General features: G+C 44.5%; 1 protein-coding gene across 2 annotated transcripts in view; it reads left to right on the forward strand.

The window, feature by feature from the left end:
* The first annotated feature begins 520 nt into the window (after positions 1-520).
* Positions 521-20,157, forward strand: part of LOC138852360 (uncharacterized) — a 126,967-nt gene continuing 107,330 nt past the window's right edge. For both annotated transcript variants that reach the window (XM_070082443.1, XM_070082442.1), the window contains exon 1: positions 521-729. The gene's annotated coding sequence lies outside the window, so the exon portion shown is untranslated. The remainder of the gene's footprint in view (positions 730-20,157) is intronic.

The raw sequence follows: 20,157 nt of genomic DNA on the forward strand, positions 1-20,157 counted from the left end.
ATGTCTTTGTACTTACAGAGAGATGTATGTCTGTGTATATACAAAAGGAGGTGCATGTGTATATCTAGAGAAGTGGATGTATCAGTATATGCACAGGGATGTATGTTTCAGTGTATAAACACAGGTGTGCTTCTCAGTGTTTATATAGAAGTGTGTTTTTCGATGTATATACACCGAGAGGTGTATGTTTCTATATACACACGTGTGCGTTTCTCGGTGTATATACAGTGAATTGTATATCTGTGTATATACAGAAAGGTGTCTGTTTATACAGAGAGGTATATGTCTGGGTATATAGTCTGCTGAGATGACTTTAATTTCTATTTTAAGTATTAAGACATTCCTGACTGGTGGTGAACAGGCTACATGCCTCATGTAGTAGATAGGTTTTAGAACCTATTTAAGAAAGGCAGGTCGTGTAATAGACTTCAAGCCTAAATAAGCGACTAACCTCAGTGGACCTGTCAGAAGAGTGAGAGTTTACTCGAAAAAATATTGGAATGTCAGCAGCCATGGCGTGGCGGCCAGCTGGGTGCAGCAGCGTGACGGGGGGAGCATCTCTCTGTGATTTCTGCACTCGGGGCACACTGCTGGCACTCTGACTGCACGCACTCGACAGCTTGATGGTTCAAGAAGCACTCGAGGGCGCCTCGCATTCGTATAACGTACAATAGAAGCCATGACGACACTATTAGTGGAGGATCTCTCACTGCAGCGTTGAAACACGAGGTTAGTCTTCCGTATTTTTTTTATACGCTCTCTTAATTTTACTGTGTGGCTCTGCCGGGTCTAGCGCTTTAGTTGATTACTGTATTACTGTATTATCTTGTGCTGTATAGTCCTTGTGGCTTAGCGCTTCTTTTTTATTATAATAATAATAATAATGTATTATCTTGTAATTTTGCGTGTGAATATCTTAAGCTTTGTAAAAAATATTTTACTAAGTTGAGGAGGATTGTTTACCCCTCAAGCTGTATAGCCCTTGTGGCTTAGCGCTTCTTTTTGATTATAATAATAATGTTTACCCCTCAAGGGAGGTCCCTTGATGCTGGTGAGGGGCTCTTGATCTAGGGAATTGGATCTGTGCTCCAATTCCCTGAATTGAGCCGGAATACCTTCCATGCCCCCACATGCGCTTTATAATCCTACGGGTTTAGCGCTCCCCATGATTATAATAATGAGGATTGTTTACAAGTGAAGTAATGTTGATAATTATTCCGTTTGTAAATGATATTCAAGTTAAATGTCAGAGCATTTACTCCCTCAACTTGTTTTCTCGAGTTAGTTTAGGTAAAAAGCCTAATATTGATAAATATTTGACTAAAATTAGGATATATAAGCCGTGAGGTGTGTGTGTATATGTATAATACGAATACGTATCTGCGTATATACACCATGAAGTATACATACATCTAAGTGTATGTACACCGTGAAGTATACATACATCTAAGTGTATATACACCGTGAAGTATACATACATCTAAGTGTATATACACCGTGAAGTATACATACATCTAAGCGTGTATACACCGTGAAGTATACATACATCTAAGTGTATATACACCGTGAAGTATACATACATCTAAGTGTATATACACCGTGAAGTATACATACATCTAAGCGTATATACACCGTGAAGTATACATACATCTAAGCGTATATACACAGTGAAGTATACATACATCTAAGTGTATATACACCGTGAAGTATACATACATCTAAGCGTGTATACACCGTGAAGTATACATACATCTAAGTGTATATACACCGTGAAGTATACATACATCTAAGTGTATATACACCGTGAAGTATACATACATCTAAGTGTATATACACCGTGAAGTATACATACATCTAAGCGTATATACACCGTGAAGTATACATACATCTAAGCGTATATACACCGTGAAGTATACATACATCTAAGCGTATATACACCGTGAAGTATACATACATCTAAGTGTATATACACCGTGAAGTATACATACATCTAAGCGTATATACACCGTGAAGTATACATACATCTAAGCGTATATACACCGTGAAGTATACATACATCTAAGCGTGTATACACCGTGAAGTATACATACATCTAAGCGTGTATACACCGTGAAGTATACATACATCTAAGTGTATATACACCGTGAAGTATACATACATCTAAGCGTATGTACACCGTGAAGTATACATACATCTAAGCGTATGTACACCGTGAAGTATACATACATCTAAGCGTATATACACCGAAAGGTGCGTTTATCTCGGCGCATGCACACATTTATGTACACTGAAAGGTGTACGTGTTTCGGTGTATGTACACGGAGAGTCTGTGACTGGGCAGGTGACCCTTAATGACCCTCGTGTAGTAGTACTCAAACCCAGTGAACTACCCAAGAACTCAACCGTGGGTGGGGGTGTATCATGGGCCAAACCGTCAGAACTGGTCTCAACACTACTGTTAAGGCTGGGGCACAGTGTTGAGGCTGGGGCACAGTGTTGAGGCTGCGGTACAGTGTTGAGGCTGCGGTACAGTGTTGAGGCTGGGGTACAGTGTTGAGGCTGGGGTACAGTGTTGAGGCTGGGGTACAGTGTTGAGGCTGCGGTACAGTGTTGAGGCTGCGGTACAGTGTTGAGGCTGGGGTACAGTGTTGAGGCTGGGGTACAGTGTTGAGGCTGGGGTACAGTGTTGAGGCTGGGGTAGTGTTGAGGCTGCGGTACAGTGTTGAGGCTGGGGTACAGTGTTGAGGCTGGGGTACAGTGTTGAGGCTGGGGTACAGTGTTGAGGCTGGGGTACAGTGTTGAGGCTGGGGTACAGTGTTGAGGCTGGGGTACAGTGTTGAGGCTGGGGTACAGTGTTGAGTCTGGGGTACAGTGTTGAGTCTGGGGTATAGTGTTGAGGCTGCGGTACAGTGTTGAGGCTGCGGTACAGTGTTGAGGCTGCGGTACAGTGTTGAGGCTGGGGTACAGTGTTGAGGCTGGGGTACAGTGTTGAGGCTGGGGTACAGTGTTGAGGCTGCGGTACAGTGTTGAGGCTGCGGTACAGTGTTGAGGCTGGGGTACAGTGTTGAGGCTGGGGTACAGTGTTGAGGCTGGGGTACAGTGTTGAGGCTGGGGTACAGTGTTGAGGCTGGGGTACAGTGTTGAGGCTGGGGTACAGTGTTGAGGCTGGGGTACAGTGTTGAGGCTGGGGTACAGTGTTGAGGCTGGGGTACAGTGTTGAGGCTGGGGTACAGTGTTGAGGCTGCGGTACAGTGTTGAGGCTGGGGTACAGTGTTGAGGCTGGGGTACAGTGTTGAGGCTGGGGTACAGTGTTGAGGCTGCGGTACAGTGTTGAGGCTGGGGTACAGTGTTGAGGCTGGGGTACAGTGTTGAGTCGGGTACAGTGTTGGGGCTGGGGTACAGTGTTGAGGCTGGGGTACAGTGTTGAGGCTGGGGTACAGTATTGAGGCGGGTACAGTGTTGAGTCTGGGGTATAGTGTTGAGGCTGGGGTGCAGTGTTGAGGCTGGGGTACAGTGTTGAGGCTGGGGTACAGTGTTGAGTCTGGGGTACAGTGTTGAGTCTGGGGTATAGTGTTGAGGCTGGGGTACAGTGTTGAGGCTGCGGTACAGTGTTGAGGCTGCGGTACAGTGTTGAGGCTGGGGTACAGTGTTGAGGCTGGGGTACAGTGTTGAGTCTGGGGTACAGTGTTGAGTCTGGGGTACAGTGTTGAGGCTGGGGTACAGTATTGAGGCTGGGGTACAGTGTTGAGTCTGGGGTACAGTGTTGAATCTGGGGTAAAGTGTTGAGGCTGGGGCACAGTGTTGAGGCTGGGGTACAGTGTTGAGGCTGGGGTACAGTGTTGAGGTGGGGCACAGTGTTGAGGCTGGGGTACAATGTTGAGGCTGGGTACAATATTGAGGCTGGGGTACAGTGTTGAGGCTGGGGTGCAGTGTTGAGGTGGGGTACAGTGTTGAGGCTGGGGTACAGTATTGAGGCTGGGGTACAGTGTTGAGGCTGGGGTACAGTGTTGAGGCTGGGGTACAGTGTTGAGGCTGGGGTACAGTGTTGAGGTTGGGGTCCAGTGTTGAGGTGGGGTACAGTGTTACTTACATATGAGGCTTTCTAATATATTGTACCAAGTGTGAATTTAGTTTTATACTTACACTAAGACGTAGAATTATATACGCAATAAGACTTATAACTATACACTCGCATTAAGATGTAGAGTTATACACGCACAAAGACGTATAACTATACACTAAGACGTAGACTTGCATATCAAAACGTAGAACTGGGGGAGATGTGAATGAAGTGAGTATACTTAGGGGAAACATGAATAACTAAAGGGGATGTAAATAGCGTGTTGAAAATATGGAGCCAAGACAGGACTCGGCAGTGGATTCAAGTTAGACAAATTTAGATTTAGGAAATATGTTGGGAAGTACCAGATTGGCACGTGACCCCTAGGGCTCTTGATCCAAGAAATTGCCATCATTCTCCCGTTCCCCGGAATAAATTAATATCGCATTCTTTATGACGCTTATGGGTTCAGCGATTTCCCTTGAATATATTACAGTAGGATAATATGTGAAAAGTTGAAGAGGAAATTGAAGAAAATAGTGGAGAAATGCAGACGAATAGAGGAAGAGGAGAAGAAAGATTAGTAGTGTAACTGGATAATGAAAATTAAGAGAGACCAAGAAGTGGGGAAAAAATAAATTGTGAGAATGATGAAGGGGAGACGGAGAGGAAGGAAGCAGGAAAGGGAAGGAGGGTGGAAGTAATGGAGGAAGCGAGGAAGGAAGAAAATGAAGGAAGGGAGGAAGAAAGACAGACACAGACAAGAGCTACAAAGGCAGCCAAGAGCAGTGTTCGATTTTCTCCCCTCGTTGGTGAGGATGATAAAGCACGTCGTGTGTGTGCCTACGTACGAATTTATTCCGTGTAACTTTCTTCCCCTCCAGTGCCTGACACTGGAGGGGGGGGTGCCTCATCATCCAGTACTATAGGAACTTACCCAGTGCTGCTTCTGTTAGTGGCACCGTGGTCTTAAGGTGTAAGTAGATCGCGTGGGAAAGTGCCACTTCCCTTACCATCATACCACTGGTCACTTTCCCTTTATTTGTGCAACCGGTCAGTCCCACAGCTACTTCCCTTAACGAGATGTTGGAGCTGTCTTGTTGCTTCTTTGACAGTAATTTTTTTCGGACTAAATAGCGGCCATATTTACTCAACCCCCCCCCTCCCCGAAGAATAGGTAAAAGACGAGTGTAAATCTCTTCTAGTAACTCGCTGAACGGAGCGGAGATCCAACCCAGGGCAGCCCAGACCTAAAACTATTAGGCTACACTGTCCAGTGCATTTAATAGTACTAATTGCAATGTGGTAACTGCTGCAACATTAACAGGGTACTGAACCATCTGACTGGAGCTGGTATGTCTGGTTGCTTTGGTGCTACTGGAGGCTGTACAGTACAGATCATGGAAGTGGTGATTGGTGTACAGCTTTCTGGGTTCTTTCATAGGTTAAATAAGCATCGTAGGTACTGTCGTAGGTGCTTCTGTTAATTCTGGGAATGCTATCCAGGGGCACTTGCCCTAGGTAGAAAAGTACGTGATTCCTGGGGAGGGGGGGAGGGGGGGAGGTGATACTGCTGGTTGTATAAAAGGAACACTTTGGCAACGTTGAGTAACTTTATCCACAATAAAGTTACCTCACGTTGCACAGCTGTCTTTTATACATTTGTATTCCTTGTATCACTGGTGGTGGTGGCGGCCGGGGTGTTGAAACTTAGCTTGCGGGCTACTGATTTTTCTTTTTATGGAATGTTCTCTTTCCATCTTTCCCTTCTATCCTATCACTTGTGTGACAGGATAGAAGGACCAACTTGGGAGTCTTAACTAAGTACTTATTATGGTAATGCTTAGTCAGCCTCTGTCAGGCAATATTTACCTTCAACCCGGCTATGGTGCTGATTCAGGATCCTTCTTCCCCGCCTTGCCTTACAGGAAGCCTTTTAAGCTGCCATAGATGATGAACCCTCACTGGAATGATTGACGATATCTTCATTGTCTTACTGAAGTTCCCCAGCTCAGGCTAACACATTTCAACAGCATGTATGTGATTTATCCTGTGATGGAATATGACAAGAAAAACATAAGCTTTTGCTCCCACTGTATAACTGTCAAATAAAGTAAGATAGCAGCAGATAGCCCGGTGGTGTGCTTTGCCTAATATTTACAGAAACGTTAATGTGAGAACTATTTTAGGTTGTGGTGAGATAGTTAATGCTTCCCTTCATGACAAATTACGGGACTCGGGTTGCCATAAATTTTAAGAGACATACCACAGAGAAAGAAGTAGGTTATAAATTTTTTGAGAGACATTTGAGGCAGAAAAGTATATTAGGCTGTTTACTGGCTTTGTAGGGGGTGAACAGACAGCGTACCGTTGTCGGCGTACCGGTGTCGGCGTACCGGTGCCTCTGGTGACACAAACATTAGTAAAGACATTAACGAGTCGTTTCTCCACGTTAGGTTAATAAACATCTTAGGAATAAGATCAAATTTGTAATTATCCGATGCTGAGACGTCCATGGTGACAGTGCGACCTGCCGACGCTGAGTCATCCATGATGACTGTGACCTCCCGACGCTGAGTCATCCAAGGTGACAGTGTGACCTCCCGACGCTGTCATATTGCGACTGGGTTTCTCCGATTTGACTCAGGAGATCGTATTAACAGGATTATAAACAAATGACAAAACGGGTAGTGCTTGAACCTACGGCAGGTGAATCTTAAAAATCACAGGCCAGTGCGCTAGCCTGTGTTTGTGGTCACAGTGGTGGTCCATGTTAACCTCCCTTTTGGTGTATAGAAATATACTTAGTTGGATGACCTCCAACAGTGTTTTTTTTTGTCTTAAAAGCTTAGTTTTTTCTTTTGTGGGATGTGAAATCTCATTCCATATCCTTATGTAATGTTTAAGGCGCCTGAAGTTTGAGCACCGGAGTGGTAAGTGCCAACTTCACCGAACACTTGTGTGTAGCTTGTGGTCCAAAATTAAACTGTGTCCATTCCCCTACGGGATTGCTACTTTATCACAGGGCAAGTTTGAGGAGATAGGAAGCGCACACGTGTAACTAGTTTCAAGAGGCGAGTAAGTAGGTGTTGTGCGATCTGACCTGCCTTATGCTGCATTTGTTTTCGCAAAGAATGAGTTTGGTGTGAGGCGGGTATGATGGTGCTTGACCTGTCCACTGTCTGTATCTAGCTAAGGTCAAACAAGTATTGCAGAATGGGCATCTTTATGGTCCTGCAGTTGCCACCAAACACTCGGATGGTTATTTTCATATACCTCTACATTAACCCTGGGGCCGTTACTATGTTTAGTGTCTCGATGGTCTTCGTTATGTCTGGAGCTAAGAGAAGCTAAACCTTTTGCACTCGACCACAAACTCGGCAGCACTTGGGTATTTGATCCTCCTCCTCCAACAGACATCATCATTTTGAGATGAACTGAGCATCAGGCACACCTCAACGATAGCCACTTGCTAGCAGGTGCTCCTGTCTTCTTGAGTAGCTTGTGACGTGCTAAACAAGTGTCTCAATCTTCAACTTGCTAGTTTTCAAAACCATTTTCATCGTATATTTTAACAGTTTACCCTCGGTTTAGACCTTTCCACCTGCGTTAATTATGACATTTTATTATATTTACCAAGGTTCCTAAAGGGTCCTCGGTGAACCTTACAATTACCGAGGTGCCATTATGGACCTCGGGGAAACTTTCAGGAGTGTCTTTTGACATTAATGAGGTGTTTAAATAATGTTGGTTATTTTAACTTGGTACAAGAACCTTTGTGTTAGTGTTCGTTGTTTTTATTTGTTAATTTTATCCGTTTGTGTAATGTATATAGTTCTATAGCAGTTAATGCTGAGTGGGCTACGTGGTCAAAGTGCTAGTATCACTAGTATTACCACCACATGACCACACGCAGTACTTTACTATGACTCAGGCTTCTTGTAGGTAGTAGGTTGGTAGACAGCAACCACCCAGGGAAGTACTACCGTCCTGCCAGATGACTGAAACAGAAACCTGTAACTGTTTTGCATGATGGTAGGATTGCTGGTTTCTTTTTCTGTCTCATAAACACGCTAGATAACAGGGATATCTTGCTACTCCTACTTACACTTTGGTCACACTTCACAGACACGCACATGCATATATATATACATACATCTAGGTTTTTCTCCTTTTTCTAAATAGCTCTTGTTCTTCTTTATTTCTTCTATTGTCCATGGGGAAGTGGAAAAGAATCTTTCCTCCGTAAGTCATGCGTGTCGTATGAGGCGACTAAAATGCCGGGAGCAATGGGCTAGTAACCCCTTCTCCTGTAGACATTTACTAAAAAAGAGAAGAAGAAAAACTTTATAAAACTGGGATGCTTAAATGTGCGTGGATGTAGTGCGGATGGCAAGAAACAGATGATTGCTGATGTTATGAATGAAAAGAAGTTGAATGTCCTGGCCCTAAGCGAAACAAAGCTGAAGGGGGTAGGGGAGTTTCAGTGGGGGGAAATAAATGGGATTAAATCTGGAGTATCTGAGAGAGTTAGAGCAAAGGAAGGGGTAGCAGTAATGTTGAATGATCAGTTATGGAAGGAGAAAAGAGAATATGAATGTGTAAATTCAAGAATTATGTGGATTAAAGTAAAGTTTGGATGCGAGAAGTGGGTTATAATAAGCGTGTATGCACCTGGAGAAGAGAGGAATGCAGAGGAGAGAGAGAGATTTTGGGAGATGTTAAGTGAATGTATAGGAGCCTTTGAACCAAGTGAGAGAGTGATTGTGGTAGGGGACATGAATGCTAAAGTAGGAGAAACTTTTAGAGAGGGTGTGGTAGGTAAGTTTGGGGTGCCAGGTGTAAATGATAATGGGAGCCCTTTGATTGAACTTTGTATAGAAAGGGGTTTAGTTATAGGTAATACATATTTTAAGAAAAAGAGGATAAATAAGTATACAAGATATGATGTAGGGCGAAATGACAGTAGTTTGTTGGATTATGTATTGGTAGATAAAAGACTGTTGAGTAGACTTCAGGATGTACATGTTTATAGAGGGGCCACATATATATATCAGATCACTTTCTAGTTGTAGCTACACTGAGAGTAAAAGGTAGATGGGATACAAGGAGAATAGAAGCATCAGGGAAGAGAGAGGTGAAGGTTTATAAACTAAAAGAGGAGGCAGTTAGGGTAAGATATAAACAGCTATTGGAGGATAGATGGGCTAATGAGAGCATAGGCAATGGGGTCGAAGAGGTATGGGGTAGGTTTAAAAATGTAGTGTTAGAGTGTTCAGCAGAAGTTTGTGGTTACAGGAAAGTGGGTGCAGGAGGGAAGAGGAGCGATTGGTGGAATGATGATGTAAAGAGAGTAGTAAGGGAGAAAAAGTTAGCATATGAGAAGTTTTTACAAAGTAGAAGTGATGCAAGGAGGGAAGAGTATATGGAGAAAAAGAGAGTGGTTAAGAGAGTGGTGAAGCAATGTAAAAAGAGAGCAAATGAGAGAGTGGGTGAGATGTTATCAGCAAATTTTGTTGAAAATAAGAAAAAATTTTGGAGTGAGATTAACAAGTTAAGAAAGCCTAGAGAACAAATGGATTTGTCAGTTAAAAATAGGAGAGGCGAGTTATTAAATGGAGAGTTAGAGGTATTGGGAAGATGGAGGGAATATTTTGAGGAATTGTTAAATGTTGATGAAGATAGGGAAGCTGTGATTTCGTGTATAGGACAAGGAGGAATAACATCTTGTAGGAGTGAGGAAGAGCCAGTTGTGAGTGTGGGGGAAGTTCGTGAGGCAGTAGGTAAAATGAAAGGGGGTAAGGCAGCCGGGATTGATGGGATAAAGATAGAAATGTTAAAAGCAGGTGGGGATATAGTTTTGGAGTGGTTGGTGCAATTATTTAATAAATGTATGGAAGAGGGTAAGGTACCTAGGGATTGGCAGAGAGCATGCATAGTTCCTTTGTATAAAGGCAAAGGGGATAAAAGAGAGTGCAAAAATTATAGGGGGATAAGTCTGCCGAGTATACCTGGTAAAGTGTATGGTAGAGTTATTATTGAAAGAATTAAGAGTAAGACGGAGAATAGGATAGCAGATGAACAAGGAGGCTTTAGGAAAGGTAGGGGGTGTGTGGACCAGGTGTTTACAGTGAAACATATAAGTGAACAGTATTTAGATAAGGCTAAAGAGGTCTTTGTGGCATTTATGGATTTGGAAAAGGCGTATGACAGGGTGGATAGGGGGGCAATGTGGCAGATGTTGCAAGTGTATGGTGTAGGAGGTAGGTTACTGAAAGCAGTGAAGAGTTTTTACGAGGATAGTGAGGCTCAAGTTAGAGTATGTAGGAAAGAGGGAAATTATTTCCCAGTAAAAGTAGGATTTAGACAAGGATGTGTGATGTCACCGTGGTTGTTTAATATATTTATAGATGGGGTTGTAAGAGAAGTAAATGCGAGGGTCTTGGCAAGAGGCGTGGAGTTAACAGATAAAGAATCACACACAAAGTGGGAGTTGTCACAGCTGCTCTTTGCTGATGACACTGTGCTCTTGGGAGATTCTGAAGAGAAGTTGCAGAGATTGGTGGATGAATTTGGTAGGGTGTGCAAAAGAAGAAAATTAAAGGTGAATACAGGAAAGAGTAAGGTTATGAGGATAACAAAAAGATTAGGTGATGAAAGATTGAATATCAGATTGGAGGGAGAGAGTATGGAGGAGGTGAATGTATTCAGATATTTGGGAGTGGACGTGTCAGCGGATGGGTCTATGAAAGATGAGGTGAATCATAGAATTGATGAGGGGAAAAGAGTGAGTGGTGCACTTAGGAGTCTGTGGAGACAAAGAACTTTGTCCTTGGAGGCAAAGAGGGGAATGTATGAGAGTATAGTTTTACCAACGCTCTTATATGGGTGTGAAGCATGGGTGATGAATGTTGCAGCGAGAAGAAGGCTGGAGGCAGTGGAGATGTCATGTCTGAGGGCAATGTGTGGTGTGAATATAATGCAGAGAATTCGTAGTTTGGAAGTTAGGAGGAGGTGCGGGATTACCAAAACTGTTGTCCAGAGGGCTGAGGAAGGGTTGTTGAGGTGGTTCGGACATGTAGAGAGAATGGAGCGAAACAGAATGACTTCAAGAGTGTATCAGTCTGTAGTGGAAGGAAGGCGGGGTAGGGGTCGGCCTAGGAAAGGTTGGAGGGAGGGGGTAAAGGAGGTTTTGTGTGCGAGGGGCTTGGACTTCCAGCAGGCATGCGTGAGCGTGTTTGATAGGAGTGAATGGAGACAAATGGTTTTTAATACTTGACGTGCTGTTGGAGTGTGAGCAAAGTAACATTTATGAAGGGGTTCAGGGAAACCGGCAGGCCGGACTTGAGTCCTGGAGATGGGAAGTACAGTGCCTGCACTCTGAAGGAGGGGTGTTAATGTTGCAGTTTAAAAACTGTAGTGTAAAGCACCCTTCTGGCAAGACAGTGATGGAGTGAATGATGGTGAAAGTTTTTCTTTTTCGGGCCACCCTGCCTTGGTGGGAATCGGCCAGTGTGATAAAAAAAAAATGATCACAAACAGTACTTTACTATGACTCAGGCTTCTGGTATCACCAGTATTACCACCACATGATCACAAACAGTACTTTACTATGACTCAGGCTTCTGGTATCGCCAGTATTACCACCACATGATCACAAACAGTACTTTACTATGACTCAGGCTTCTCCAGAAAGCTCACTGGCCAGTTGCAATACTCGGCAAACTGAGTCTCCCTCAGTGACTACGATCAACTCCTTCACTCTGTAGACAGTGTTGATATACGCCCCCTTCTCGACCTCCTCCTCCTCCTCATTGTAGGCCTAAGTTGTTTCTTTCCTCTTCCGTTTGAATATAGTTCTTTTACGTGACATTTTTGGACGGCAAACATGGTTCAAGCTCCATAGGCTTCAACTAAGTCAAGTTTGAGAACGTACTGGTTAACTAGTTGATAAAATTACCTTAGCTATCCTAACCTCACTTGATCCAGAAATTGTTTCCAAACTCTACACAGTGAACAAATACTTTAACATAAATATACACACACGTGCACAGTTAAAGACATTAATAAAATACGAGTTGTTGGGAATTTTAACCCGGAGAGTTAGGCGCCCAGGATAACACAAAAAGTCAGTGCGTCATCGAAGACTTGGCTTATTTCCATTGTGGTCCTTCAATCTTGTCCCCCAGGATGCTACCCACAACAGTTGACTAACACCCAGGTACCTACTTACTGCTAGGTGAACAGGGACAGCAGACGTAAAGACACATGCCAAATGTTTCTAGGAGGCTTATCGCCACTAGTGGCTTCAGTACTGTAAGAATTGTCTAGGTAATGATGATTAACTTGCAAAATGTAGGCAAGACCTTCATAGTTCTCGGACTTGATATGGTGCCTCATACCATAGCTCAGCGTCAGCCATCAACACTGTAAGAGGTAAACATCCATTATGAACCGGAACTTGAGAATCCTTCCATCGCTAGAGTACATATGTACGTTTGTCTGTCTAGTGGCTCTCAGGAAGATACGTGAGCAACGTTATGTTTAAGCTTGACGACCTCGAGATGCTTGACTGAGGGAACTCTTCTCAACTCAGGTGAGCTACCAGATACTAGTCTTCTCTATCACCTCGGGACTTTCTCCAGCTTGTGTATATGCTTGATCAAGTGTGTGTGTGTGTGTGTGTGTGTGTGTGTGTGTGTGTGTGTGTGTGTGTGTGTGTGTGTGTGTACACACACGGACGTGCGTGCTTGCCTGACTCCCGAGGGCTATCAGTGTCCATATGTAAACACGACCCTCCACTGGTACAAACATGCACCCACCCACCCATCAACCCCCCGACTCGCCATTCACCCCAACCCTCCCCAACACAATGACACAGTACAAGCTGGCTTCATACATGTCTTCAAGTGTAAATACCACACAGCTAATTCATAGCACTGACGAGACACTAGCCCAAAGTCAGTCTCTCTGTGTCTCTGTCTGTCTGTCTCTCTCTCTGTCTGTCTGTCTGTCTCTCTCTCTGTCTGTCTGTCTGTCTCTCTCTCTCTCTCTCTCTCTCTCTCTCTCTCTCTCTCTCTCTCTCTCTCTCTCTCTCTCTCTCTCTCTCTCTCTCTCTCAGCACATTCTGCACCTGATAAAGCATAATGTCTAGAAGTTCACAATAAGACTGGCACCGTGCATAAGGAAAATGTACTACTTGCAGACACTAGAATAACCAACTCGAACGACTTTGGGAAAGTGAAGGCTCGGAGGAGCTATGATGACAACGTAGGAGATACTTAAGAGAAAGTAACAAGCGGATATGAACACATATGGAGCAGTGGGACTTTAGAATGTACTTCATTAGAATGAGCTGCATGAGGAAATATTGAAAGCGAACTTAATACACAGCTTCAAGAAAAAATATAACAGGGTTCAGTGGGACGATCGATGGTAGGGGTTAAGGTGGTAAGACCAGGATAAGACTCGACCCCCGCATATACACACACGACTCGCGCAGCTAGGAGTGAAACCAGTAGCGGCCTGCAGAGGCGCAGGGCCAAGAACTGAGACTCTACCCTTGCATCAACAATAAGGCGAGTACAATTAGGAGAGTACACCGCTAGGAAGAGTGAATGAAGGTGAAAGTAAGGGGCGAGCCACCACACGAAGGTGGGGAGGGAGAGAGAGAGAGAGAGTACAGTGAAATTGGGAGAAAGTGAGAGAAGTAATTACCTTCAAGGATGTTTTAATGACGTTAGCGTCGTTAATTTCTGGCGCCATGATAGTCCGGTGAGGTGGGAAGATGCAGTAACATTGGCCACTCGCAAATTAAAGAGAAACTTAGCAGATTAAACTATAAATGACGTTTCGGTTCATTCTGCACTATTATCAAATCACAACTGTTTGTCATTGGTGACTTAAGAATGATCTGTTACAGCTACTGGGGAGGAGAGAGAGGGAAAGAGGGGGGGTGAGGCAAGCGACTACTAGGAAGACATACTAACAGGTGGGGAGACCGGCAGGTATGCGGCAGTTAGGAAGGCATGCTAACAGGCAGGCGGCAGCTAGGAAGACATTCTAACAGAAAGACAGGCAGGTGGCAGCTAGGAACGCATTCTAACAGGAAGACAGGCAGGCAGGAAGACATAAAGAGGCTGCAGACGCAAGCAGGCAGGCATGCAAAAAGGCAGGAAAAGGAAGACAGACGGGGAAAATACAGAGAGGTAGGAAGACAGATGCAGTCGGCAAATCAGTCTACCAAGGAGGTAGGCCTCACGATGCTGGCTTACCTCAACATAGTGTCTGGCTTATCTCTGAGTAGCGCTTCATGACTTTTCCGACTTAAATACCCGAGGTATTTCTCTTTTCTTCAAAATTTGCTTTTGGAAGAATTTGAAAAGGATCCCTTACTGGATCCTTTGTGTCGTTCCTGCCAGGTGCATTGCTGCAGTTAACTTCTCACCTTAAGGCGAGGTGAACATTCCAGTAGTGGAAGTACCGCTGGAGAGACTGCCTTCACAGACGCTGGTGGTGACTGCAGGTCCAAGACCCCAGTCATTCGTTCGGGTTTCCCATAACCCAGTATTAACTGAATGATATTTACAGTGCTGGTTCTTCCTCTCTAACAGGCCTTTTTGTTAATTTTTACTTGGGTAATACCGAGAAAGGTATACCATTGGTAGTGCAGTGTATGGTACTGGTGGTTTCTCAGGACGGTGGCACTGTTGGTTACGTTGCTAGGAACGTCGGAAATCTGTGATGGATTGTCATCACTTTTCATTACACTACAATGTGTTTCGGTCCCATTTTCTATCTTTTTACCATTTTTTTTTCAAGGATACGCAAGGGGAGCTTCCCCATCTGCAGGTCTCTCAGGTATAGTTAATACTACATCTGCCCCCACGACCCCTTTTAGAGACGTAGTTCATTAGACATGTGCAACCTCTGGGTATCTTTATTGTAGACGTTTCGCCATCCAGTGGCTTTGTCTTTGGTATATAGTTCTTCTGTAAGCCAGTTATGTCCTTGAATTTGTATTCATAAAGCCACTGGATGGCGAAACGTCTACAATAAAGATACCCAGATGTTGCATATGTCTGATTTTCACTTGGTTTGTTGTTTGGTGTCTTCCACAAAGGCGATGACAGCGTGGCTGTGTTAGTGTCCTCCGTGGCTTTTCTTTGTGGAAAATGGTTAGCGCGCACTATTCTCGATCTTGTATGCAGCCTATCTGCCCCCTCTCGCTCGCTTGCTCCTCATATATTGCTAGGTGGGGGTGATCACTTGTAACAATGTCAGGTAATGTTTCTGGGGTATAGTCCTTGAACTGCCACAGAGATGAACCTTCCCATCGTAATATAATTTAAAATTAATTTTTCAGTGTCATGTTGTGTAATCAACTGTGCACCGGTATCTGTGCTTATGTTATCATGTGGAGTAGATCACCTCTTCTGTGTAGAATACTGTGGCATGCTAAGAGTACGCTACATTTTATTCGGCATGTCACACACCCATATAGGCATACCCTCCTGACCAGCAAATTAGTTGGAGTATAGTGAGTGGGGCCTCCCTCATTATGTTAGCACCTTGGTTCACCCAGCCAATGACAAGGAAGCCCACCAAAGTCGTGAAGCGATGTGGTACATTCATGAATCAACTTTGGCAGACTTACCTTTAAATCTGGTCGAAGGCGGTTCTCACTGTCTCTTGCTTGCAATTTGCCCTTAATGTACATATCCTGTATAAATATTGTACATAATATTGATTGCTATTTAGTAAAGGATATAAGTATTTACTCTGCTGCCTCTTGCTGGTTCCTCGTTTCTTCCTTGGTTATAGTGCTACAACCAGGTGTACAGGTCACTAAACTACACATGTTCGTAATATAGGAGCCTGTCCTGAAGTCTTTGTTTCTGCATTGTCTCTGAGCCTGCCTACAGTATTGCGTTGCAAATCTGCAAAGTCATTGTGTGCTACTGCTTTGTGTTGCGTTGAGTGTATTGCAAAATTAGCGTTTGTTAGTGCTGGTAGGTTATGACATCGACTTGTGCTAGATGATTTGTCGCATTGGTGACTGAATATACCCTGCAAAACTTGCCCAGACTATCTCTACAGCGCTGTTGGCATATTTTTTTTTTTTATTTTATTTAAAATACAATACATAGCTTAACATAAAAACCCTTAAACTAGGGTTGATACACATTGTATATAAACACATTTTGAAAACAATCTCTCAGAACGTACAATAGCAAATAAACACAATATTAACAAACACAAGAGGTTACACAATTATACTAGAAAATATCGCTTGTGACAAAACATAACATTAAGAAAATGGGCAATCTTAACCCTATGTACACAAGAACAACAACAAGAACATAACATGTAGGTGACCCCTGTAGCAGGTTCAATAATATAAATAAAACCATAATCCCTTCGGTATACACTATTTACATAATATACTGGGACATTGCCAATGCACAATACAATACAATAAGAAGAATAGTATGATAAATATATAAATATATCGGTTACTCACAACCAACACAAATAATCTATAACCGAAAGAACCTACATCACAATCTCATGATAAAACAAAGTACATACTCGCCTTACCACAAGTCTTACGAGTCAGCCACAAAACTAGAAAAAGCCATAATCATTCCGCACTCATCTACAGGCTATACACATTATATAACATAGCAATAAAATGCTCGGTACAAACACACAAAACCCCGTTTGCCAGGCCATAGCCGAAAGGTACATCAAGTACTTCAACAAAGAAAGAAGGCAGTAGACTCTGACTTAAGACATCTATAACACATATAACTTCACCACCACATCCACTCACACAACCACATTTTCCTCAACCACGCATTACACAGATACACACAGTAAACCAGCCGTTGTGCATACCCAACCCCGGAGACAAGCCCGTTCCATCCCCTGAAATTCAATCCCCCCCCCCCCCTTTCACAACGTTAACAATGCTCTCACACTCATACTACGGTACCCTGCTGAAAAAGCCTGGTCCCAGCCACTTCCATATATTTCCCGATTATAACACAACGTTCTATAAATGGTCCCCGCCAACACCCTTTTGCGCACCTCCCAATCCCCATTCCTTCTCATTGCCCAGGATACAAAAACAAAATCCGCAATTATATACGTGATTGCACGTTGCACAGGCGCCTCGACGCCTCCCACGTCCAAACTTAACGCCCTCAATACTAATATCCCGCCTCCTCCCACTGTCCTCAGAACCTTACCCATCCATTCCCTGATACTCCCCAAATTATCACAAAAATACACTACATGAAACGCAGTCTCCTCATCCCCGCACACCCGACACGCGCCCTCCACCATCAACCCTCTTTCCTTAAGTGCAGCACCCGACGGCAGTATACCATGGAGAAAACGGAAAAATACCTCTCGCACATTTGGACGCACGCGCATCAACCGTAATCTTTCCCATATATCCTTCCACGCATACATAGGGTAGATACTCTCAGCCTTCACGACTACCTTCGTCCTTACAACACGCTCCAAAACACCCACTCGAACTTTATTAGGGTCCCGTACATGCAGCAACGCCCGCAACACGTCTTCACACACTTTCATCTCCGACCCTCCCCACCACATTCGCACCTCTTCATGCAAGCCATTCACGCCCCTCCCTGCATGACCCCGCACACGGCGTAACCCCCACTTCAAATAAATGCACTTGACTCTTAACCGTAAATCAATCAACCCCAATCCTCCTCTGTTGACCGGTAAAGTAACCACACTCCTACTCAACCATTCACACCCGGAACCCCAAAGAAAATGGAAAACCCTCTTTAACAGCCTCGTAACATCCGGACCTGCTAACGGATATACCGCAGCCACGTGCCAGACTTTACTGTATAACAACACATTCACAACAATCGCACGCTGATGTACTGTCAAATGAGTTGGTCTCAACCCATCCAATCGCCCCACCACTCGATCCACAACAAGTCCAGAATTAACCATCCTCGCCTCTCTCGCACTACGCATATACACTATTCCACACACTTTTATCCTGTCCACCATATTCCAACGTACATTCCTTCCCCAACTCTCTCTTCCCACCCAATCTCCTAAGACCAGTAATTTTGATTTTTCCACATTAACTCTTAACCCGGTAACCCCCGCGAAATTATCAATAACATCTCCAACCGCACGTAAACTCCTCTGCGTTCGCACGAGTATTGTCGTGTCATCCACATACCCTATTATTCCCTGCACTCCACTTCCTACTCCCCAATCCACCTCCATACACGCTTCCACCTTTCTATAGAAAGGGTCTGTTAAACAGGCAAACAACAATTGAGACAGGGGACAACCCTGCCTAATACCCCGACCCATGGATACCCACTTCCCCAATTTCCCATTTACTTGTACACACACTCCCACACCTGTATACAATGTCTCTGCCCAACGTACCACCTCCTCCCCAAAACCCTGCCTCCTTAATATATACCACAACACCTCACGTTCTACACTATCATACGCCGCCTGCCAATCTAACGCTAAGACACCCCCCCCCCTGCTCCCCTCCCGACCCTTCCACAAAATTCTTTATAATACTATGCCCGTCATACATCGTCCTCCCAGACACACCATATTGTCCTCTCGCAACCACTCTATCCACCACACACTTCATCCTATTTCCTAAAATTTTTGCAAAAATCTTATAATCAGCACACAGCAATGATATTATCCTAAAGTCCCGCACCGTGTCCTGTTTCTTACCTTTTGGCACTAAAACCACAACCGCAGTTCCTTGCAACCTGCCCATCCTCCCCTCCCTTTTCATCGTATTCATTAGTTCTACTAAGAAGGACTTCAACACATTCCAATGGCTCACATAAAACTCGCAGGGCAAGCCATCCAGACCTGGAGCCTTACCCCGTGCCATCCCCTCCAAAGCCCTCCACACCTCCCCTTCTTCAATATCCCCCCCCAACGCCATGCGATCACTGCTACTTAGCACACAAGATACATTCTCCCCCAACCTCCCGAAAGCCTCCCCATCCACTCCTACACTCAGTAAATTTTTTCCAAACCACCTATCAACGTAATCACTCATTGCCTCCGTTGTTCTTAACTCATGTCCCGCCCTATATCCACCTAAGTCCTCATGTACCACCAGCCTATCAATTTCCATAGCCATACGTCGCTGCCTCTGTCCCCTTAACACACAGGCCGATGGTCGGTCACCCCACACCGCCTCTTCAATTCCACCCTGCACTCTCACCGCATCAAATCTATCATTCTGCAAATCACGAATCCTTCCTTTTAACAACTCGATTTCCTCCATGGGATACTGCCCTGCCTGCACGCCCCTCTCATAACAACTTTGCAACCTACCCTCGAAATACTGCTGCAACCCGTACGTCATCCAACCCTGGTACTTTCCCCATCGCACATAAAACTGCCGGATCCTCTCCTTAGCTACCCCATCCCACCACCCCAGCAAGTCACCCACATCCCTACCCTCTCCCCACAAATTCTCCCACATTGTCCTAAAATCTAACCCCGCCTCCTCCACCCCAAGAAGTCTCACATTTAACTTCCAATACCCTGGATACCTCTTAGGTAAGCTGGCCCAAGTCAAGTCCGTATAAACAGCTCTATGATCCGTGTAAACAGCTTCCACCGTACGCACACACATCACTCGCACACTTCTCGTCACATATAACCTATCGAGCCTGGCCGCGTATCCCTGTCTATGAAACGTATGCTCAACCATTAGGTCCCCACCTCCAATAACATCCCTTAACCCCACGCCCAGCAAAAGATCCCTTAGGCTAACCAAAAAACACCCTGCCCCCCGTGGCTCCACATCCTTTCTACGTACTATACAATTCCAATCACCGCCCATGATTGTTACCGAGGGAAGAGATCTCAAATAATAAACCAAAACATCACGCACAAATTCATTCTTCACCCGTACATCACGCTCCGCCGGCGCATACACACAAACCACTGCCAGTCGCTCACCTCTCCACCATCCATCTACCCGGAGTACCCTACCCTCCTCCCCTCCCTCACATCTAATTACAACAAACGGGCTTGTCTCCCGAATC

Source organism: Cherax quadricarinatus, chromosome 7, assembly GCF_038502225.1.
Source record: "Cherax quadricarinatus isolate ZL_2023a chromosome 7, ASM3850222v1, whole genome shotgun sequence".
In the NCBI taxonomy this organism is placed as follows: Eukaryota; Metazoa; Arthropoda; class Malacostraca; order Decapoda; family Parastacidae; genus Cherax; species Cherax quadricarinatus.